This window comes from Ambystoma mexicanum, chromosome 4p (genome assembly GCF_040938575.1).
Source record: "Ambystoma mexicanum isolate Mex_15411 chromosome 4p, UKY_AmexF1_1, whole genome shotgun sequence".
Lineage (NCBI taxonomy): Eukaryota > Metazoa > Chordata > Amphibia > Caudata > Ambystomatidae > Ambystoma > Ambystoma mexicanum.
The window spans coordinates 38,721,213-38,742,766 of NC_090927.1; the positions used below are offsets into that span (position 1 = coordinate 38,721,213).

The window sequence follows — 21,554 nt, forward strand, 5'->3', positions numbered from 1 at the left end:
GAGGCTCTTTGGATAACCTGGTGGAGAGCATGATTTGAGACCACGCTACTCACAAAGTCCAGATAGAAATATTCAAATAAAACGCAGCTAGCCCCAATTGGTTCTTTGGTATTTGGCAATCATATTTCTTTTCTGCGTCAGTAAAGAATCCAATCCTGTGATTCACAAGGACCGCGTTGCGGTCTACTGAACATCATGCTCCTCTTCATGTTTAGAAAGGATATGTCCAATTGAATTTGCTGAAACACAAAAAACACTTGTGCCCTCTCTGAGGCTCAAACTCAGGACCTTCAGATTATGAGACTGACGCGCTGCCTACTGCGCTAAGAAGGCTCTGCTGGAGTATTTTTGGAGAACTTGGTGGAGGACCAGATCTGAGACAACGCTACTCACACAGTCCAGATAGAAATATTAAAATAAAATGCAGCTAGCCCCATTGGTTCTATGGTATTTTGCGATCATATTTCTTTTCTGCGTCAGTAAAGAATCCAATCCTCTGATTCACAAGGACCGCGTTGCGGTCTACTGAACATCATGCTCCTCTTCATGTTTAGAAAGGATATGTCCAATTGAATTTGCTGAAACACAAAAAACACTTGTGCCCTCTCTGAGGCTCGAACTCAGGACCTTCAGATTATGAGACTGACGCGCTGCCTACTGCGCTAAGAAGGCTCTGCTGGAGTATTTTTGGAGAACTTGGTGGAGGACCAGATCTGAGACAACGCTACTCACACAGTCCAGATAGAAATATTAAAATAAAATGCAGCTAGCCCCATTGGTTCTATGGTATTTTGCGATCATATTTCTTTTCTGCGTCAGTAAAGAATCCAATCCTCTGATTCACAAGGACCGCGTTGCGGTCTACTGAACATCATGCTACTCTTCATGTTTAGAAAGGATATGTCCAATTGAATTTGCTGAAACAAAAAACACTTGTGCCCTCTTTGAGGCTCGAACTCAGGACCTTCAGATTATGAGACTGACGCGCTGCCTACTGCGCTAAGAAGGCTCTGCTGGCGTATTTTTGGAGAACTTGGTGGAGGACCAGATCTGAGACAACGCTACTCACACAGTCCAGATAGAAATATTAAAATAAAATGCAGCTAGCCCCATTGGTTCTATGGTATTTTGCGATCATATTTCTTTTCTGCGTCAGTAAAGAATCCAATCCTCTGATTCACAAGGACCGTGTTGCGGTCTACTGAACATCATGCTACTCTTCATGTTTAGAAAGGATATGTCCAATTGAATTTGCTGAAACAAAAAACACTTGTGCCCTCTCTGAGGCTCGAACTCAGGACCTTCAGATTATGAGACTGACGCGCTGCCTACTGCGCTAAGAAGGCTCTGCTGGAGTATTTTTGGAGAACTTGGTGGAGAACCAGATCTGAGACAACGCTACTCACACAGTCCAGATAGAAATATTAAAATAAAATGCAGCTAGCCCCATTGGTTCTATGGTATTTTGCGATCATATTTCTTTTCTGCGTCAGTAAAGAGGCCAATCCTATGATTCACAAGGACCGCGTTGCGGTCTACTGAACATCATGCTACTCTTCATGTTTAGAAAGGATATGTCCAATTGTATTTGTTGAAACAAAAAACACTTGTGCCCTCTCTGAGGCTCGAACTCAGGACCTACAGATTATGAGACTGACGCGCTGCCTACTGCGCTAAGAAGGCTGCGATTTTATGATCTGTTGATGAAGATTATGTGACACAACTCCACACTCAAAACTCCAGAGAGAGTACGATCCATCTGAAAAGCTTCACTTGAATGTATAGTGTTTTGTACTTCAGATGTCTTCCATTCATCAATCGAGAGTCCCATCCTTCGATGCTTGAATTTTGAGCTAGTTATTTTGATATGCTCCAAAACAGGTAAGATGCCACAAACTTCCAACCCCTCCCTCGCTGGATATATACCTAACTCTTTTCAGCCCTTTTTTCTTACCAGTTTTTAATTCTCCTCTCCCAATGTCCCTTTTGTAAGCAGGTAGCTTTTTTTCCCATTTGCAGAGAGTTTTGCTCCTTTCCTATATATATATGCATGATTAATTATGTGTTTCCACTTCCATCATTTAGTTTGCTTGCGTGCGTTCAGCCGGTTTCGTTATACTCGCTGCTTACATCGCTTATGTCAGGTTTGTATTATGTCACAGTTTGTTATGCTGTTATTTGACATCAGATCTCATGCTGATCTGCTTGCGGCTGGTGACAGGTAGCATGCCACAAAAACAAACCCCAAAATACATCATTATCACACCTGTGAGGCACACGGTTCATGAAGAGAGTGCAAACGCGCCCTCTAGTAACAGAGCAAGGTAACTGCCGGCCAGGTCAAGAAGGGTGGACGGGGCTGGGTTATGCAGATGAACTCCCAGAAGTTCCCAGACTGAACCCAAGAGGATTCCATCCTCCAGAACGCTTTATCCAGCCCATTAAAGCATCCAGCGGGCCACAGGAACATCCAGGAAGGCCAATCCAGGCTTTGCTCCTGAAGGAACTGTAGCTCAAAACCCACCCTCATTTAAAAGTGGCCAGGGTTCCTCCTAGCTTTTTGGTCTATAGAACCTGGCCGTTCGTGGCCCTTCGTGGCCAGTGAGGGAAAGTTGAAAGCTGCATTCCCTGCTGTGTGATTTAAACACAGCCAGGCTCACAAGGGCACTTTTATTATGCCGAAGGAGGGCCTTGCAGACTGTCCATGCCTGAGCCGCAACTGTGCCTGCGTTCCCCAGAGCCTTTCATGGGCACAGGGGCAAGACAATCACCAGAAACAGAAGTGTCGAAATTGGGTGCATCCCCTTGTGCTACCCCTCTTTGCCTCTTTTCGCATTTGCCTTTCATGCAGTCGCCTCACTATTTGGCCGCTAGGCTTGGGTGCCCCACCTGTCTTTTCTAGAGTTTATTTTGTGAGAGACTTTAAACATACTCCAAGGGTCTGCTTGAAGACCTCTCAAGTCCCTCACACAGCCAGAAAATACATTTTGAAATACTTGCTCATTCTCTGAAACTGCCCTCATGTAAACCTGCCCCACTGCATCTAACACCATAAAATGTACCATCCTTATTTCCTGAATCTTTGCTCAAAGACCTACGTTGGCTCTATCAGTATGCGCCCATGCTATCCCAACCAGCAACCTTATCATTTTAAACTGCCCCACCTCTATTCGAAAGAACCTGTTTGTTTGAACTGACCCCTCTTTTCCCCACTGGTTGGCCCCACTTACCTTTTTCTTTCCTCTACAGATTACGGCCTGGGTACCCTGGGCTTATCCGGACCAACTACAGAGCCATAACGCCACTAGGGCGGCGATGGACACTGCACGGAGGCTTATTAATATGAAAAACCATAGCAGGGTTCGTGCGGCATCAACCTTATATGCACAACCATGTTTTGCCATTAGTTCATAGTGCACCTGATGGGCTCTGGAAGGCACAAGGAGAAGGCGTGGGAACACAGGGCCAGAAAGTTTGCACAGGGACTGCTTACATTTGCAAAATACCAAACATTGTACTCATTCTGTCAACGTTTTTGAAAAGTTATTACCTGAAACAGAAGAGGCCTGCCTTCTCTGAGGAAAGAACTCAGGACCTTCAAATTATGAGACTGACGCGCTGCCTACTGCACTAAGCAGGTTCGGCTGGAGTATGTTTGGAGAACCTGGTGGAGAAACAGATCCAAGACCACGCTACTCACAAAGTGCAGATAGAAATATTCAAATAAAATGCAGCTAGCCCCATTGGTTCTATGGTATTTTGCGATCATATTTCTTTTCTGCGTCAGTAAAGAATCCAATCCTGTGATTCACAAGGACCGCGTTGCGGTCTACTGAACATCATGCTCCTCTTCATGTTTAGAAAGGATATGTCCAATTGAATTTGCTGAAACAAAAAACACTTGTGCCCTCTCTGAGGCTCGAACTCAGGACCTTCAGATTATGAGACTGACGCGCTGCCTACTGCGCTTAGAAGGCTCCGTTGGAGGCTCTTTGGATAACCTGGTGGAGAGCTTGATTTGAGACCACGCTACTCACAAAGTCCAGATAGAAATATTCAAATAAAACGCAGCTAGCCCCAATTGGTTCTATGGTTTTTGGCAATCATATTTCTTTTCTGCGTCAGTAAAGAATCCAATCCTGTGATTCACAAGGACCGCGTTGCGGTCTACTGAACATCATGCTCCTCTTCATGTTTAGAAAGGATATGTCCAATTGAATTTGCTGAAACAAAAAACACTTGTGCCCTCTCTGAGGCTCGAACTCAGGACCTTCAGATTATGAGACTGACGCGCTGCCTACTGCGCTAAAAAGGCTCTGCTGGAGTATTTTTGGAGAACTTGGTGGAGAACCAGATCTGAGACAACGCTACTCACACAGTCCAGATAGAAATATTCAAATAAAACGCAGCTAGCCCCAATTGGTTCTATGGTATTTGGCAATCATATTTCTTTTCTGCGTCAGTAAAGAAGCCAATCCTATGATTCACAAGGACCGGGTTCCGGTCTACTGAACATCATGCTCCACTTCATGTTTAGAAAAAATATGTCCAATTGTATTTGTTGAAACAAAAAACACTTGTGCCCTCTCTGAGGCTCGAACTCAGGACCTTCAGATTATGAGACTGACGCGCTGCCTACTGCGCTAAGAAGGCTCTGCTGGAGTATTTTTGGAGAACTTGGTGGAGAACCAGATCTGAGACAACGCTACTCACACAGTCCAGATAGAAATATTAAAATAAAATGCAGCTAGGCCCATTGGTTCTATGGTATTTTGCGATCATATTTCTTTTCTGCGTCAGTAAAGAGGCCAATCCTATGATTCACAAGGACCGGGTTCCGGTCTACTGAACATCATGCTCCACTTCATGTTTAGAAAAAATATGTCCAATTGTATTTGTTGAAACAAAAAACACTTGTGCCCTCTCTGAGGCTCGAACTCAGGACCTACAGATTATGAGACTGACGCGCTGCCTACTGCGCTAAGAAGGCTGCGATTTTATGATTTGTTGATGAAGATTATGTGACACAACTCCACACTCAAAACTCCAGAGAGAGTACGATCCATCTGAAAAGCTTCACTTGAATGTATAGTGTTTTGTACTTCAGATGTCTTCCATTCATCAATCAAGAGTCCCATCCTTCGATGCTTGAATTTTGAGCTAGTTATTTTGATATGCTCCAAAACAGGTAAGATGCCACAAACTTCCAACCCCTCCCTCGCTGGATATATACCTAACTCTTTTCAGCCCTTTTTTCTTACCAGTTTTTAATTCTCCTCTCCCAATGTCCCTTTTGTAAGCAGGTAGCTTTTTTCCCATTTGCAGAGAGTTTTGCTCCTTTCCTATATATATATGCATGATTAATTATGTGTTTCCACTTCCATCATTTAGTTTGCTTGCGTGCGTTCAGCCGGTTTCGTTATACTCGCTGCTTACATCGCTTATGTCAGGTTTGTATTATGTCACAGTTTGTTATGCTGTTATTTGACATCAGATCTCATGCTGATCTGCTTGCGGCTGGTGACAGGTAGCATGCCACAAAAACAAACCCCAAAATACATCATTATCACACCTGTGAGGCACACGGTTCATGAAGAGAGTGCAAACGCGCCCTCTAGTAACAGAGCAAGGTAACTGCCGGCCGGTCAAGAAGGGTGGACGGGGCTGGGTTATGCAGATGAACTCCCAGAAGTTCCCAGACTGAACCCAAGAGGATTCCATCCTCCAGAACACTTTATCCAGCCCATTAAAGCATCCAGCGGGCCACAGGAACATCCAGGAAGGCCAATCCAGGCTTTGCTCCTGAAGGAACTGTAGCTCAAAACCCACTCTCATTTAAAAGTGGCCAGGGTTCCTCCTAGCTTTTTGGTCTATAGAACCTGGCCGTTCGTGGCCCTTCGTGGCCAGTGAGGGAAAGTTGAAAGCTGCATTCCCTGCTGTGTGATTTAAACACAGCCAGGCTCACAAGGGCACTTTTATTATGCCGAAGGAGGGCCTTGCAGACTGTCCATGCCTGAGCCGCAACTGTGCCTGCGTTCCCCAGAGCCTTTCATGGGCACAGGGGCAAGACAATCACCAGAAACAGAAGTGTCGAAATTGGGTGCATCCCCTTGTGCTACCCCTCTTTGCCTCTTTTCGCATTTGCCTTTCATGCAGTCGCCTCACTATTTGGCCGCTAGGCTTGGGTGCCCCACCTGTCTTTTCTAGAGTTTATTTTGTGAGAGACTTTAAACATACTCCAAGGGTCTGCTTGAAGACCTCTCAAGTCCCTCACACAGCCAGAAAATACATTTTGAAATACTTGCTCATTCTCTGAAACTGCCCTCATGTAAACCTGCCCCACTGCATCTAACACCATAAAATGTACCATCCTTATTTCCTGAATCTTTGCTCAAAGACCTACGTTGGCTCTATGAGTATGCGCCCATGCTATCCCAACCAGCAACCTTATCATTTTAAACTGCCCCACCTCTATTCGAAAGAACCTGTTTGTTTGAACTGACCCCTCTTTTCCCCACTGGTTGGCCCCACTTACCTTTTTCTTTCCTTTACAGATTACGGCCTGGGTACCCTGGGCTTATCCGGACCAACTACAGAGCCATAACGCCACTAGGGCGGCGATGGACACTGCACGGAGGCTTATTAATATGAAAAACCATAGCAGGGTTCGTGCGGCATCAACCTTATATGCACAACCATGTTTTGCCATTAGTTCATAGTGCACCTGATGGGCTCTGGAAGGCACAAGGAGAAGGCGTGGGAACACAGGGCCAGAAAGTTTGCACAGGGACTGCTTACATTTGCAAAATACCAAACATTGTACTCATTCTGTCAACGTTTTTGAAAAGTTATTACCTGAAACATAAGAGGCCTGCCTTCTCTGAGGAAAGAACTCAGGACCTTCAAATTATGAGACTGACGCGCTGCCTACTGCACTAAGCAGGTTCGGCTGGAGTATGTTTGGAGAACCTGGTGGAGAAACAGATCCAAGACCACGCTACTCACAAAGTGCAGATAGAAATATTCAAATAAAATGCAGCTAGCCCCATTGGTTCTATGGTATTTTGCGATCATATTTCTTTTCTGCGTCAGTAAAGAATCCAATCCTGTGATTCACAAGGACCGCGTTGCGGTCTACTGAACATCATGCTCCTCTTCATGTTTAGAAAGGATATGTCCAATTGAATTTGCTGAAACAAAAACACTTGTGCCCTCTCTGAGGCTCGAACTCAGGACCTTCAGATTATGAGACTGACGCGCTGCCTACTGCGCTAAGAAGGCTCCGTTGGAGGCTCTTTGGATAACCTGGTGGAGAGCATGATTTGAGACCACGCTACTCACAAAGTCCAGATAGAAATATTCAAATAAAACGCAGCTAGCCCCAATTGGTTCTTTGGTATTTGGCAATCATATTTCTTTTCTGCGTCAGTAAAGAATCCAATCCTGTGATTCACAAGGACCGGGTTCCGGTCTACTGAACATCATGCTCCACTTCATGTTTAGAAAAAATATGTCCAATTGTATTTGTTGAAACAAAAAACACTTGTGCCCTCTCTGAGGCTCGAACTCAGGACCTACAGATTATGAGACTGACGCGCTGCCTACTGCGCTAAGAAGGCTGCGATTTTATGATTTGTTGATGAAGATTATGTGACACAACTCCACACTCAAAACTCCAGAGAGAGTACGATCCATCTGAAAAGCTTCACTTGAATGTATAGTGTTTTGTACTTCAGATGTCTTCCATTCATCAATCAAGAGTCCCATCCTTCGATGCTTGAATTTTGAGCTAGTTATTTTGATATGCTCCAAAACAGGTAAGATGCCACAAACTTCCAACCCCTCCCTCGCTGGATATATACCTAACTCTTTTCAGCCCTTTTTTCTTACCAGTTTTTAATTCTCCTCCCCCAAAGTCCCTTTTGTAAGCAGGTCGCTTTTTTTCCCATTTGCAGAGAGTTTTGCTCCTTTCCTATATATATATGCATGATTAATTATGTGTTTCCACTTCCATCATTTAGTTTTCTTGTGTGCGTTCAGCCGGTTTCGTTATACTCGCTGCTTACATCGCTTATGTCAGGTTTGTATTATGTCACAGTTTGTTATGCTGTTATTTGACATCAGATCTCATGCTGATCTGCTTGCGGCTGGTGACAGGTAGCATGCCACAAAAACAAACCCCAAAATACATCATTATCACACCTGTGAGGCACACGGTTCATGAAGAGAGTGCAAACGCGCCCTCTAGTAACAGAGCAAGGTAACTGCCGGCCAGGTCAAGAAGGGTGGACGGGGCTGGGTTATGCAGATGAACTCCCAGAAGTTCCCAGACTGAACCCAAGAGGATTCCATCCTCCAGAACGCTTTATCCAGCCCATTAAAGCATCCAGCGGGCCACAGGAACATCCAGGAAGGCCAATCCAGGCTTTGCTCCTGAAGGAACTGTAGCTCAAAACCCACCCTCATTTAAAAGTGGCCAGGGTTCCTCCTAGCTTTTTGGTCTATAGAACCTGGCTGTTCGTGGCCCTTCGTGGCCAGTGAGGGAAAGTTGAAAGCTGCATTCCCTGCTGTGTGATTTAAACACAGCCAGGCTCACAAGGGCACTTTTATTATGCCGAAGGAGGGCCTTGCAGACTGTCCATGCCTGAGCCGCAACTGTGCCTGCGTTCCCCAGAGCCTTTCATGGGCACAGGGGCAAGACAATCACCAGAAACAGAAGTGTCGAAATTGGGTGCATCCCCTTGTGCTACCCCTCTTTGCCTCTTTTCGCATTTGCCTTTCATGCAGTCGCCTCACTATTTGGCCGCTAGGCTTGGGTGCCCCACCTGTCTTTTCTAGAGTTTATTTTGTGAGAGACTTTAAACATACTCCAAGGGTCTGCTTGAAGACCTCTCAAGTCCCTCACACAGCCAGAAAATACATTTTGAAATACTTGCTCATTCTCTGAAACTGCCCTCATGTAAACCTGCCCCACTGCATCTAACACCATAAAATGTACCATCCTTATTTCCTGAATCTTTGCTCAAAGACCTACGTTGGCTCTATCAGTATGCGCCCATGCTATCCCAACCAGCAACCTTATCATTTTAAACTGCCCCACCTCTATTCGAAAGAACCTGTTTGTTTGAACTGACCCCTCTTTTCCCCACTGGTTGGCCCCACTTACCTTTTTCTTTCCTCTACAGATTACGGCCTGGGTACCCTGGGCTTATCCGGACCAACTACAGAGCCATAACGCCACTAGGGCGGCGATGGACACTGCACGGAGGCTTATTAATATGAAAAACCATAGCAGGGTTCGTGCGGCATCAACCTTATATGCACAACCATGTTTTGCCATTAGTTCATAGTGCACCTGATGGGCTCTGGAAGGCACAAGGAGAAGGCGTGGGAACACAGGGCCAGAAAGTTTGCACAGGGACTGCTTACATTTGCAAAATACCAAACATTGTACTCATTCTGTCAACGTTTTTGAAAAGTTATTACCTGAAACAGAAGAGGCCTGCCTTCTCTGAGGAAAGAACTCAGGACCTTCAAATTATGAGACTGACGCGCTGCCTACTGCACTAAGCAGGTTCGGCTGGAGTATGTTTGGAGAACCTGGTGGAGAAACAGATCCAAGACCACGCTACTCACAAAGTGCAGATAGAAATATTCAAATAAAATGCAGCTAGCCCCATTGGTTCTATGGTATTTTGCGATCATATTTCTTTTCTGCGTCAGTAAAGAATCCAATCCTGTGATTCACAAGGACCGCGTTGCGGTCTACTGAACATCATGCTCCTCTTCATGTTTTAGAAAGGATATGTCCAATTGAATTTGCTGAAACAAAAAACACTTGTGCCCTCTCTGAGGCTCGAACTCAGGACCTTCAGATTATGAGACTGACGCGCTGCCTACTGCGCTAAGAAGGCTCCGTTGGAGGCTCTTTGGATAACCTGGTGGAGAGCATGATTTGAGACCACGCTACTCACAAAGTCCAGATAGAAATATTCAAATAAAACGCAGCTAGCCCCAATTGGTTCTTTGGTATTTGGCAATCATATTTCTTTTCTGCGTCAGTAAAGAATCCAATCCTGTGATTCACAAGGACCGCGTTGCGGTCTACTGAACATCATGCTCATCTTCATGTTTAGAAAAAATATGTCCAATTGTATTTGTTGAAACAAAAAACACTTGTGCCCTCTCTGAGGCTCGAACTCAGGACCTTCAGATTATGAGACTGACGCGCTGCCTACTGTGCTAAGAAGGCTCTGCTGGAGTATTTTTGGAGAACTTGGTGGAGGACCAGATCTGAGACAACGCTACTCACACAGTCCAGATAGAAATATTCAAATAAAACGCAGCTAGCCCCAATTGGTTCTATGGTATTTGGCAATCATATTTCTTTTCTGCGTCAGTAAAGAAGCCAATCCTATGATTCACAAGGACCGGGTTCCGGTCTACTGAACATCATGCTCCTCTTCATGTTTAGAAAGGATATGTCCAATTGAATTTGCTGAAACAAAAAACACTTGTGCCCTCTCTGAGGCTCGAACTCAGGACCTACAGATTATGAGACTGACGCGCTGCCTACTGCGCTAAGAAGGCTGCGATTTTATGATTTGTTGATGAAGATTATGTGACACAACTCCACACTCAAAACTCCAGAGAGAGTACGATCCATCTGAAAAGCTTCACTTGAATGTATAGTGTTTTGTACTTCAGATGTCTTCCATTCATCAATCAAGAGTCCCATCCTTCGATGCTTGAATTTTGAGCTAGTTATTTTGATATGCTCCAAAACAGGTAAGATGCCACAAACTTCCAACCCCTCCCTCGCTGGATATATACCTAACTCTTTTCAGCCCTTTTTTCTTACCAGTTTTTAATTCTCCTCTCCCAATGTCCCTTTTGTAAGCAGGTAGCTTTTTTTCCCATTTGCAGAGAGTTTTGCTCCTTTCCTATATATATATGCATGATTAATTATGTGTTTCCACTTCCATCATTTAGTTTGCTTGCGTGCGTTCAGCCGGTTTCGTTATACTCGCTGCTTACATCGCTTATGTCAGGTTTGTATTATGTCACAGTTTGTTATGCTGTTATTTGACATCAGATCTCATGCTGATCTGCTTGCGGCTGGTGACAGGTAGCATGCCACAAAAACAAACCCCAAAATACATCATTATCACACCTGTGAGGCACACGGTTCATGAAGAGAGTGCAAACGCGCCCTCTAGTAACAGATCAAGGTAACTGCCGGCCAGGTCAAGAAGGGTGGACGGGGCTGGGTTATGCAGATGAACTCCCAGAAGTTCCCAGACTGAACCCAAGAGGATTCCATCCTCCAGAACGCTTTATCCAGCCCATTAAAGCATCCAGCGGGCCACAGGAACATCCAGGAAGGCCAATCCAGGCTTTGCTCCTGAAGGAACTGTAGCTCAAAACCCACCCTCATTTAAAAGTGGCCAGGGTTCCTCCTAGCTTTTTGGTCTATAGAACCTGGCCGTTCGTGGCCCTTCGTGGCCAGTGAGGGAAAGTTGAAAGCTGCATTCCCTGCTGTGTGATTTAAACACAGCCAGGCTCACAAGGGCACTTTTATTATGCCGAAGGAGGGCCTTGCAGACTGTCCATGCCTGAGCCGCAACTGTGCCTGCGTTCCCCAGAGCCTTTCATGGGCACAGGGGCAAGACAATTACCAGAAACAGAAGTGTCGAAATTGGGTGCATCCCCTTGTGCTACCCCTCTTTGCCTCTTTTCGCATTTGCCTTTCATGCAGTCGCCTCACTATTTGGCCGCTAGGCTTGGGTGCCCCACCTGTCTTTTCTAGAGTTTATTTTGTGAGAGACTTTAAACATACTCCAAGGGTCTGCTTGAAGACCTCTCAAGTCCCTCACACAGCCAGAAAATACATTTTGAAATACTTGCTCATTCTCTGAAACTGCCCTCATGTAAACCTGCCCCACTGCATCTAACACCATAAAATGTACCATCCTTATTTCCTGAATCTTTGCTCAAAGACCTACGTTGGCTCTATGAGTATGCGCCCATGCTATCCCAACCAGCAACCTTATCATTTTAAACTGCCCCACCTCTATTCGAAAGAACCTGTTTGTTTGAACTGACCCCTCTTTTCCCCACTGGTTGGCCCCACTTACCTTTTTCTTTCCTCTACAGATTACGGCCTGGGTACCCTGGGCTTATCCGGACCAACTACAGAGCCATAACGCCACTAGGGCGGCGATGGACACTGCACGGAGGCTTATTAATATGAAAAACCATAGCAGGGTTCGTGCAGCATCAACCTTATATGCACAACCATGTTTTGCCATTAGTTCATAGTGCACCTGATGGGCTCTGGAAGGCACAAGGAGAAGGCGTGGGAACACAGGGCCAGAAAGTTTGCACAGGGACTGCTTACATTTGCAAAATACCAAACATTGTACTCATTCTGGCAACGTTTTTGAAAAGTTATTACCTGAAACAGAAGAGGCCTGCCTTCTCTGAGGAAAGAACTCAGGACCTTCAAATTATGAGACTGACGCGCTGCCTACTGCACTAAGCAGGTTCGGCTGGAGTATGTTTGGAGAACCTGGTGGAGAAACAGATCCAAGACCACGCTACTCACAAAGTGCAGATAGAAATATTCAAATAAAATGCAGCTAGCCCCATTGGTTCTATGGTATTTTGCGATCATATTTCTTTTCTGCGTCAGTAAAGAATCCAATCCTGTGATTCACAAGGACCGCGTTGCGGTCTACTGAACATCATGCTCCTCTTCATGTTTAGAAAGGATATGTCCAATTGAATTTGCTGAAACAAAAAACACTTGTGCCTTCTCTGAGGCTCGAACTCAGGACCTTCAGATTATGAGACTGACGCGCTGCCTACTGCGCTAAGAAGGCTCCGTTGGAGGCTCTTTGGATAACCTGGTGGAGAGCATGATTTGAGACCACGCTACTCACAAAGTCCAGATAGAAATATTCAAATAAAACGCAGCTAGCCCCAATTGGTTCTTTGGTATTTGGCAATCATATTTCTTTTCTGCGTCAGTAAAGAATCCAATCCTGTGATTCACAAGGACCGCGTTGCGGTCTACTGAACATCATGCTCCTCTTCATGTTTAGAAAAAATATGTCCAATTGTATTTGTTGAAACAAAAAACACTTGTGCCCTCTCTGAGGCTCGAACTCAGGACCTTCAGATTATGAGACTGACGCGCTGCCTACTGCGCTAAGAAGGCTCTGCTGGAGTATTTTTGGAGAACTTGGTGGAGGACCAGATCTGAGACAACGCTACTCACACAGTCCAGATAGAAATATTCAAATAAAACGCAGCTAGCCCCATTGGTTCTATGGTATTTTGCGATCATATTTCTTTTCTGCGTCAGTAAAGAATCCAATCCTGTGATTCACAAGGACCGCGTTGCGGTCTACTGAACATCATGCTCCTCTTCATGTTTAGAAAGGATATGTCCAATTGAATTTGCTGAAACAAAAAACACTTGTGCCCTCTCTGAGGCTCGAACTCAGGACCTTCAGATTATGAGACTGACGCGCTGCCTACTGCGCTAAGAAGGCTCCGTTGGAGGCTCTTTGGATAACCTGGTGGAGAGCATGATTTGAGACCACGCTACTCACAAAGTCCAGATAGAAATATTCAAATAAAACGCAGCTAGCCCCAATTGGTTCTTTGGTATTTGGCAATCATATTTCTTTTCTGCGTCAGTAAAGAATCCAATCCTGTGATTCACAAGGACCGCGTTGCGGTCTACTGAACATCATGCTCCTCTTCATGTTTAGAAAGGATATGTCCAATTGAATTTGCTGAAACACAAAAAACACTTGTGCCCTCTCTGAGGCTCGAACTCAGGACCTTCAGATTATGAGACTGACGCGCTGCCTACTGCGCTAAGAAGGCTCTGCTGGAGTATTTTTGGAGAACTTGGTGGAGGACCAGATCTGAGACAACGCTACTCACACAGTCCAGATAGAAATATTAAAATAAAATGCAGCTAGCCCCATTGGTTCTATGGTATTTTGCGATCATATTTCTTTTCTGCGTCAGTAAAGAATCTAATCCTCTGATTCACAAGGACCGCGTTGCGGTCTACTGAACATCATGCTACTCTTCATGTTTAGAAAGGATATGTCCAATTGAATTTGCTGAAACAAAAAACACTTGTGCCCTCTCTGAGGCTCGAACTCAGGACCTTCAGATTATGAGACTGACGCGCTGCCTACTGCGCTAAGAAGGCTCTGCTGGAGTATTTTTGGAGAACTTGGTGGAGAACCAGATCTGAGACAACGCTACTCACACAGTCCAGATAGAAATATTAAAATAAAATGCAGCTAGCCCCATTGGTTCTATGGTATTTTGCGATCATATTTCTTTTCTGCGTCAGTAAAGAGGCCAATCCTATGATTCACAAGGACCGCGTTGCGGTCTACTGAACATCATGCTACTCTTCATGTTTAGAAAGGATATGTCCAATTGTATTTGTTGAAACAAAAAACACTTGTGCCCTCTCTGAGGCTCGAACTCAGGACCTACAGATTATGAGACTGACGCGCTGCCTACTGCGCTAAGAAGGCTGCGATTTTATGATTTGTTGATGAAGATTATGTGACACAACTCCACACTCAAAACTCCAGAGAGAGTACGATCCATCTGAAAAGCTTCACTTGAATGTATAGTGTTTTGTACTTCAGATGTCTTCCATTCATCAATCAAGAGTCCCATCCTTCGATGCTTGAATTTTGAGCTAGTTATTTTGATATGCTCCAAAACAGGTAAGATGCCACAAACTTCCAACCCCTCCCTCGCTGGATATATACCTAACTCTTTTCAGCCCTTTTTTCTTACCAGTTTTTAATTCTCCTCTCCCAATGTCCCTTTTGTAAGCAGGTAGCTTTTTTTCCCATTTGCAGAGAGTTTTGCTCCTTTCCTATATATATATATGCATGATTAATTATGTGTTTCCACTTCCATCATTTAGTTTGCTTGCGTGCGTTCAGCCGGTTTCGTTATACTCGCTGCTTACATCGCTTATGTCAGGTTTGTATTATGTCACAGTTTGTTATGCTGTTATTTGACATCAGATCTCATGCTGATCTGCTTGCGGCTGGTGACAGGTAGCATGCCACAAAAACAAACCCCAAAATACATCATTATCACACCTGTGAGGCACACGGTTCATGAAGAGAGTGCAAACGCGCCCTCTAGTAACAGAGCAAGGTAACTGCCGGCCAGGTCAAGAAGGGTGGACGGGGCTGGGTTATGCAGATGAACTCCCAGAAGTTCCCAGACTGAACCCAAGAGGATTCCATCCTCCAGAACGCTTTATCCAGCCCATTAAAGCATCCAGCGGGCCACAGGAACATCCAGGAAGGCCAATCCAGGCTTTGCTCCTGAAGGAACTGTAGCTCAAAACCCACCCTCATTTAAAAGCGGCCAGGGTTCCTCCTAGCTTTTTGGTCTATAGAACCTGGCCGTTCGTGGCCCTTCGTGGCCAGTGAGGGAAAGTTGAAAGCTGCATTCCCTGCTGTGTGATTTAAACACAGCCAGGCTCACAAGGGCACTTTTATTATGCCGAAGGAGGGCCTTGCAGACTGTCCATGCCTGAGCCGCAACTGTGCCTGCGTTCCCCAGAGCCTTTCATGGGCACAGGGGCAAGACAATCACCAGAAACAGAAGTGTCGAAATTGGGTGCATCCCCTTGTGCTACCCCTCTTTGCCTCTTTTCGCATTTGCCTTTCATGCAGTCGCCTCACTATTTGGCCGCTAGGCTTGGGTGCCCCACCTGTCTTTTCTAGAGTTTATTTTGTGAGAGACTTTAAACATACTCCAAGGGTCTGCTTGAAGACCTCTCAAGTCCCTCACACAGCCAGAAAATACATTTTGAAATACTTGCTCATTCTCTGAAACTGCCCTCATGTAAACCTGCCCCACTGCATCTAACACCATAAAATGTACCATCCTTATTTCCTGAATCTTTGCTCAAAGACCTACGTTGGCTCTATCAGTATGCGCCCATGCTATCCCAACCAGCAACCTTATCATTTTAAACTGCCCCACCTCTATTCGAAAGAACCTGTTTGTTTGAACTGACCCCTCTTTTCCCCACTGGTTGGCCCCACTTACCTTTTTCTTTCCTTTACAGATTACGGCCTGGGTACCCTGGGCTTATCCGGACCAACTACAGAGCCATAACGCCACTAGGGCGGCGATGGACACTGCACGGAGGCTTATTAATATGAAAAACCATAGCAGGGTTCGTGCGGCATCAACCTTATATGCACAACCATGTTTTGCCATTAGTTCATAGTGCACCTGATGGGCTCTGGAAGGCACAAGGAGAAGGCGTGGGAACACAGGGCCAGAAAGTTTGCACAGGGACTGCTTACATTTGCAAAATACCAAACATTGTACTCATTCTGTCAACGTTTTTGAAAAGTTATTACCTGAAACAGAAGAGGCCTGCCTTCTCTGAGGAAAGAACTCAGGACCTTTAAATTATGAGACTGACGCGCTGCCTACTGCACTAAGCAGGTTCGGCTGGAGTATGTTTGGAGAACCTGGTGGAGAAACAGATCCAAGACCACGCTACTCACAAAGTGCAGATAGAAATATTCAAATAAAATGCAGCTAGCCCCATTGGTTCTATGGTATTTTGCGATCATATTTCTTTTCTGCGTCAGTAAAGAATCCAATCCTGTGATTCACAAGGACCGCGTTGCGGTCTACTGAACATCATGCTCCTCTTCATGTTTAGAAAGGATATGTCCAATTGAATTTGCTGAAACAAAAAACACTTGTGCCCTCTCTGAGGCTCGAACTCAGGACCTTCAGATTATGAGACTGACGCGCTGCCTACTGCGCTAAGAAGGCTCTGCTGGAGTATTTTTGGAGAACTTGGTGGAGAACCAGATCTGAGACAACGCTACTCACACAGTCCAGATAGAAATATTAAAATAAAATGCAGCTAGCCCCATTGGTTCTATGGTATTTTGCGATCATATTTCTTTTCTGCGTCAGTAAAGAATCCAATCCTGTGATTCACAAGGACCGCGTTGCGGTCTACTGAACATCATGCTCCTCTTCATGTTTAGAAAGGATATGTCCAATTGAATTTGCTGAAACACAAAAAACACTTGTGCCCTCTCTGAGGCTCGAACTCAGGACCTTCAGATTATGAGACTGACGCGCTGCCTACTGCGCTAAGAAGGCTCTGCTGGAGTATTTTTGGAGAACTTGGTGGAGGACCAGATCTGAGACAACGCTACTCACACAGTCCAGATAGAAATATTAAAATAAAATGCAGCTAGCCCCATTGGTTCTATGGTATTTTGCGATCATATTTCTTTTCTGCGTCAGTAAAGAATCCAATCCTGTGATTCACAAGGACCGGGTTCCGGTCTACTGAACATCATGCTCCACTTCATGTTTAGAAAAAATATGTCCAATTGTATTTGTTGAAACAAAAAACACTTGTGCCCTCTCTGAGGCTCGAACTCAGGACCTACAGATTATGAGACTGATGCGCTGCCTACTGCGCTAAGAAGGCTGCGATTTTATGATTTGTTGATGAAGATTATGTGACACAACTCCACACTCAAAACTCCAGAGAGAGTACGATCCATCTGAAAAGCTTCACTTGAATGTATAGTGTTTTGTACTTCAGATGTCTTCCATTCATCAATCAAGAGTCCCATCCTTCGATGCTTGAATTTTGAGCTAGTTATTTTGATATGCTCCAAAACAGGTAAGATGCCACAAACTTCCAACCCCTCCCTCGCTGGATATATACCTAACTCTTTTCAGCCCTTTTTTCTTACCAGTTTTTAATTCTCCTCCCCCAAAGTCCCTTTTGTAAGCAGGTCGCTTTTTTTCCCATTTGCAGAGAGTTTTGCTCCTTTCCTATATATATATGCATGATTAATTATGTGTTTCCACTTCCATCATTTAGTTTTCTTGTGTGCGTTCAGCCGGTTTCGTTATACTCGCTGCTTACATCGCTTATGTCAGGTTTGTATTATGTCACAGTTTGTTATGCTGTTATTTGACATCAGATCTCATGCTGATCTGCTTGCGGCTGGTGACAGGTAGCATGCCACAAAAACAAACCCCAAAATACATCATTATCACACCTGTGAGGCACACGGTTCATGAAGAGAGTGCAAACGCGCCCTCTAGTAACAGAGCAAGGTAACTGCCGGCCAGGTCAAGAAGGGTGGACGGGGCTGGGTTATGCAGATGAACTCCCAGAAGTTCCCAGACTGAACCCAAGAGGATTCCATCCTCCAGAACGCTTTATCCAGCCCATTAAAGCATCCAGCGGGCCACAGGAACATCCAGGAAGGCCAATCCAGGCTTTGCTCCTGAAGGAACTGTAGTTCAAAACCCACCCTCATTTAAAAGTGGCCAGGGTTCCTCCTAGCTTTTTGGTCTATAGAACCTGGCCGTTCGTGGCCCTTCGTGGCCAGTGAGGGAAAGTTGAAAGCTGCATTCCCTGCTGTGTGATTTAAACACAGCCAGGCTCACAAGGGCACTTTTATTATGCCGAAGGAGGGCCTTGCAGACTGTCCATGCCTGAGCCGCAACTGTGCCTGCGTTCCCCAGAGCCTTTCATGGGCACAGGGGCAAGACAATCACCAGAAACAGAAGTGTCGAAATTGGGTGCATCCCCTTGTGCTACCCCTCTTTGCCTCTTTTCGCATTTGCCTTTCATGCAGTCGCCTCACTATTTGGCCGCTAGGCTTGGGTGCCCCACCTGTCTTTTCTAGAGTTTATTTTGTGAGAGACTTTAAACATACTCCAAGGGTCTGCTTGAAGACCTCTCAAGTCCCTCACACAGCCAGAAAATACATTTTGAAATACTTGCTCATTCTCTGAAACTGCCCTCATGTAAACCTGCCCCACTGCATCTAACACCATAAAATGTACCATCCTTATTTCCTGAATCTTTGCTCAAAGACCTACGTTGGCTCTATCAGTATGCGCCCATGCTATCCCAACCAGCAACCTTATCATTTTAAACTGCCCCACCTCTATTCGAAAGAACCTGTTTGTTTGAACTGACCCCTCTTTTCCCCACTGGTTGGCCCCACTTACCTTTTTCTTTCCTCTACAGATTACGGCCTGGGTACCCTGGGCTTATCCGGACCAACTACAGAGCCATAACGCCACTAGGGCGGCGATGGACACTGCACGGAGGCTTATTAATATGAAAAACCATAGCAGGGTTCGTGCGGCATCAACCTTATATGCACAACCATGTTTTGCCATTAGTTCATAGTGCACCTGATGGGCTCTGGAAGGCACAAGGAGAAGGCGTGGGAACACAGGGCCAGAAAGTTTGCACAGGGACTGCTTACATTTGCAAAATACCAAACATTGTACTCATTCTGTCAACGTTTTTGAAAAGTTATTACCTGAAACAGAAGAGGCCTGCCTTCTCTGAGGAAAGAACTCAGGACCTTCAAATTATGAGACTGACGCGCTGCCTACTGCACTAAGCAGGTTCGGCTGGAGTATGTTTGGAGAACCTGGTGGAGAAACAGATCCAAGACCACGCTACTCACAAAGTGCAGATAGAAATATTCAAATAAAATGCAGCTAGCCCCATTGGTTCTATGGTATTTTGCGATCATATTTCTTTTCTGCGTCAGTAAAGAATCCAATCCTGTGATTCACAAGGACCGCGTTGCGGTCTACTGAACATCATGCTCCTCTTCATGTTTAGAAAGGATATGTCCAATTGAATTTGCTGAAACAAAAAACACTTGTGCCCTCTCTGAGGCTCGAACTCAGGACCTTCAGATTATGAGACTGCCGCGCTGCCTACTGCGCTAAGAAGGCTCCGTTGGAGGCTCTTTGGATAACCTGGTGGAGAGCATGATTTGAGACCACGCTACTCACAAAGTCCAGATAGAAATATTCAAATAAAACGCAGCTAGCCCCAATTGGTTCTTTGGTATTTGGCAATCATATTTCTTTTCTGCGTCAGTAAAGAATCCAATCCTGTGATTCACAAGGACCGCGTTGCGGTCTACTGAACATCATGCTCCTCTTCATGTTTAGAAAGGATATGTCCAATTGAATTTGCTGAAACACAAAAAACACTTGTGCCCTCTCTGAGGCTCGAACTCAGGACCTTCAGATTATGAGACTGACGCGCTGCCTACTGCGCTAAGAAGGCTCTGCTGGAGTATTTTTGGAGAACTTGGTGGAGGACCAGATCTGAGACAACGCTACTCACACAGTCCAGATAGAAATATTAAAATAAAATGCAGCTAGCCCCAATTGGTTCTATGGTATTTTGCGATCATATTTCTTTTCTGCGTCAGTAAAGAATCCAATCCTGTGATTCACAAGGACCGGGTTCCGGTCTACTGAACATCATGCTCCACTTCATGTTTAGAAAAAATATGTCCAATTGTATTTGTTGAAACAAAAAACACTTGTGCCCTCTCTGAGGCTCGAACTCAGGACCTACAGATTATGAGACTGACGCGCTGCCTACTGCGCTAAGAAGGCTGCGATTTTATGATTTGTTGATGAAGATTATGTGACACAACTCCACACTCAAAACTCCAGAGAGAGCACGATCCATCTGAAAAGCTTCACTTGAATGTATAGTGTTTTGTACTTCAGATGTCTTCCATTCATCAATCAAGAGTCCCATCCTTCGATGCTTGAATTTTGAGCTAGTTATTTTGATATGCTCCAAAACAGGTAAGATGCCACAAACTTCCAACCCCTCCCTCGCTGGATATATACCTAACTCTTTTCAGCCCTTTTTTCTTACCAGTTTTTAATTCTCCTCTCCCAATGTCCCTTTTGTAAGCAGGTAGCTTTTTTCCCATTTGCAGAGAGTTTTGCTCCTTTCCTATATATATATGCATGATTAATTATGTGTTTCCACTTCCATCATTTAGTTTGCTTGCGTGCGTTCAGCCGGTTTCGTTATACTCGCTGCTTACATCGCTTATGTCAGGTTTGTATTATGTCACAGTTTGTTATGCTGTTATTTGACATCAGATCTCATGCTGATCTGCTTGCGGCTGGTGACAGGTAGCATGCCACAAAAACAAACCCCAAAATACATCATTATCACACCTGTGAGGCACACGGTTCATGAAGAGAGTGCAAACGCGCCCTCTAGTAACAGAGCAAGGTAACTGCCGGCCAGGTCAAGAAGGGTGGACGGGGCTGGGTTATGCAGATGAACTCCCAGAAGTTCCCAGACTGAACCCAAGAGGATTCCATCCTCCAGAACGCTTTATCCAGCCCATTAAAGCATCCAGCGGGCCACAGGAACATCCAGGAAGGCCAATCCAGGCTTTGCTCCTGAAGGAACTGTAGCTCAAAACCCACCCTCATTTAAAAGTGGCCAGGGTTCCTCCTAGCTTTTTGGTCTATAGAACCTGGCCGTTCGTGGCCCTTCGTGGCCAGTGAGGGAAAGTTGAAAGCTGCATTCCCTGCTGTGTGATTTAAACACAGCCAGGCTCACAAGGGCACTTTTATTATGCCGAAGGAGGGCCTTGCAGACTGTCCATGCCTGAGCCGCAACT

The 21,554-nt window shown here is 45.2% G+C and overlaps 26 non-coding genes across 26 annotated transcripts; all 26 read right to left on the minus strand.

The window, feature by feature from the left end:
- Positions 1–260: 260 nt before the first annotated feature.
- Positions 261–333, minus strand: TRNAM-CAU (transfer RNA methionine (anticodon CAU)). Its single transcript has one exon. It is a non-coding gene; the product is annotated as a tRNA-Met (tRNA).
- Positions 334–599: 266 nt separating this feature from the next.
- On the minus strand, positions 600–672 carry TRNAM-CAU (transfer RNA methionine (anticodon CAU)). Its single transcript has one exon. It is a non-coding gene; the product is annotated as a tRNA-Met (tRNA).
- A 264-nt stretch (positions 673–936) lies between these two features.
- Positions 937–1,009, minus strand: TRNAM-CAU (transfer RNA methionine (anticodon CAU)). The gene has a single exon. It is a non-coding gene; the product is annotated as a tRNA-Met (tRNA).
- Positions 1,010–1,273: 264 nt separating this feature from the next.
- On the minus strand, positions 1,274–1,346 carry TRNAM-CAU (transfer RNA methionine (anticodon CAU)). The gene has a single exon. It is a non-coding gene; the product is annotated as a tRNA-Met (tRNA).
- Positions 1,347–1,610: 264 nt separating this feature from the next.
- On the minus strand, positions 1,611–1,683 carry TRNAM-CAU (transfer RNA methionine (anticodon CAU)). The gene has a single exon. It is a non-coding gene; the product is annotated as a tRNA-Met (tRNA).
- A 2,221-nt stretch (positions 1,684–3,904) lies between these two features.
- On the minus strand, positions 3,905–3,977 carry TRNAM-CAU (transfer RNA methionine (anticodon CAU)). Its single transcript has one exon. It is a non-coding gene; the product is annotated as a tRNA-Met (tRNA).
- Positions 3,978–4,242: 265 nt separating this feature from the next.
- TRNAM-CAU (transfer RNA methionine (anticodon CAU)) lies at positions 4,243–4,315 on the minus strand. Its single transcript has one exon. It is a non-coding gene; the product is annotated as a tRNA-Met (tRNA).
- Positions 4,316–4,580: 265 nt separating this feature from the next.
- On the minus strand, positions 4,581–4,653 carry TRNAM-CAU (transfer RNA methionine (anticodon CAU)). The gene has a single exon. It is a non-coding gene; the product is annotated as a tRNA-Met (tRNA).
- Positions 4,654–4,917: 264 nt separating this feature from the next.
- On the minus strand, positions 4,918–4,990 carry TRNAM-CAU (transfer RNA methionine (anticodon CAU)). The gene has a single exon. It is a non-coding gene; the product is annotated as a tRNA-Met (tRNA).
- Positions 4,991–7,208: 2,218 nt separating this feature from the next.
- TRNAM-CAU (transfer RNA methionine (anticodon CAU)) lies at positions 7,209–7,281 on the minus strand. The gene has a single exon. It is a non-coding gene; the product is annotated as a tRNA-Met (tRNA).
- A 265-nt stretch (positions 7,282–7,546) lies between these two features.
- TRNAM-CAU (transfer RNA methionine (anticodon CAU)) lies at positions 7,547–7,619 on the minus strand. Its single transcript has one exon. It is a non-coding gene; the product is annotated as a tRNA-Met (tRNA).
- Positions 7,620–9,841: 2,222 nt separating this feature from the next.
- Positions 9,842–9,914, minus strand: TRNAM-CAU (transfer RNA methionine (anticodon CAU)). The gene has a single exon. It is a non-coding gene; the product is annotated as a tRNA-Met (tRNA).
- A 265-nt stretch (positions 9,915–10,179) lies between these two features.
- On the minus strand, positions 10,180–10,252 carry TRNAM-CAU (transfer RNA methionine (anticodon CAU)). The gene has a single exon. It is a non-coding gene; the product is annotated as a tRNA-Met (tRNA).
- A 265-nt stretch (positions 10,253–10,517) lies between these two features.
- On the minus strand, positions 10,518–10,590 carry TRNAM-CAU (transfer RNA methionine (anticodon CAU)). The gene has a single exon. It is a non-coding gene; the product is annotated as a tRNA-Met (tRNA).
- A 2,221-nt stretch (positions 10,591–12,811) lies between these two features.
- On the minus strand, positions 12,812–12,884 carry TRNAM-CAU (transfer RNA methionine (anticodon CAU)). Its single transcript has one exon. It is a non-coding gene; the product is annotated as a tRNA-Met (tRNA).
- Positions 12,885–13,149: 265 nt separating this feature from the next.
- On the minus strand, positions 13,150–13,222 carry TRNAM-CAU (transfer RNA methionine (anticodon CAU)). Its single transcript has one exon. It is a non-coding gene; the product is annotated as a tRNA-Met (tRNA).
- A 264-nt stretch (positions 13,223–13,486) lies between these two features.
- On the minus strand, positions 13,487–13,559 carry TRNAM-CAU (transfer RNA methionine (anticodon CAU)). The gene has a single exon. It is a non-coding gene; the product is annotated as a tRNA-Met (tRNA).
- A 267-nt stretch (positions 13,560–13,826) lies between these two features.
- TRNAM-CAU (transfer RNA methionine (anticodon CAU)) lies at positions 13,827–13,899 on the minus strand. The gene has a single exon. It is a non-coding gene; the product is annotated as a tRNA-Met (tRNA).
- Positions 13,900–14,163: 264 nt separating this feature from the next.
- TRNAM-CAU (transfer RNA methionine (anticodon CAU)) lies at positions 14,164–14,236 on the minus strand. The gene has a single exon. It is a non-coding gene; the product is annotated as a tRNA-Met (tRNA).
- Positions 14,237–14,500: 264 nt separating this feature from the next.
- Positions 14,501–14,573, minus strand: TRNAM-CAU (transfer RNA methionine (anticodon CAU)). Its single transcript has one exon. It is a non-coding gene; the product is annotated as a tRNA-Met (tRNA).
- A 2,223-nt stretch (positions 14,574–16,796) lies between these two features.
- TRNAM-CAU (transfer RNA methionine (anticodon CAU)) lies at positions 16,797–16,869 on the minus strand. Its single transcript has one exon. It is a non-coding gene; the product is annotated as a tRNA-Met (tRNA).
- Positions 16,870–17,135: 266 nt separating this feature from the next.
- On the minus strand, positions 17,136–17,208 carry TRNAM-CAU (transfer RNA methionine (anticodon CAU)). The gene has a single exon. It is a non-coding gene; the product is annotated as a tRNA-Met (tRNA).
- A 264-nt stretch (positions 17,209–17,472) lies between these two features.
- TRNAM-CAU (transfer RNA methionine (anticodon CAU)) lies at positions 17,473–17,545 on the minus strand. Its single transcript has one exon. It is a non-coding gene; the product is annotated as a tRNA-Met (tRNA).
- A 2,221-nt stretch (positions 17,546–19,766) lies between these two features.
- TRNAM-CAU (transfer RNA methionine (anticodon CAU)) lies at positions 19,767–19,839 on the minus strand. The gene has a single exon. It is a non-coding gene; the product is annotated as a tRNA-Met (tRNA).
- A 267-nt stretch (positions 19,840–20,106) lies between these two features.
- On the minus strand, positions 20,107–20,179 carry TRNAM-CAU (transfer RNA methionine (anticodon CAU)). The gene has a single exon. It is a non-coding gene; the product is annotated as a tRNA-Met (tRNA).
- A 265-nt stretch (positions 20,180–20,444) lies between these two features.
- On the minus strand, positions 20,445–20,517 carry TRNAM-CAU (transfer RNA methionine (anticodon CAU)). The gene has a single exon. It is a non-coding gene; the product is annotated as a tRNA-Met (tRNA).
- Positions 20,518–21,554: the final 1,037 nt, after the last annotated feature.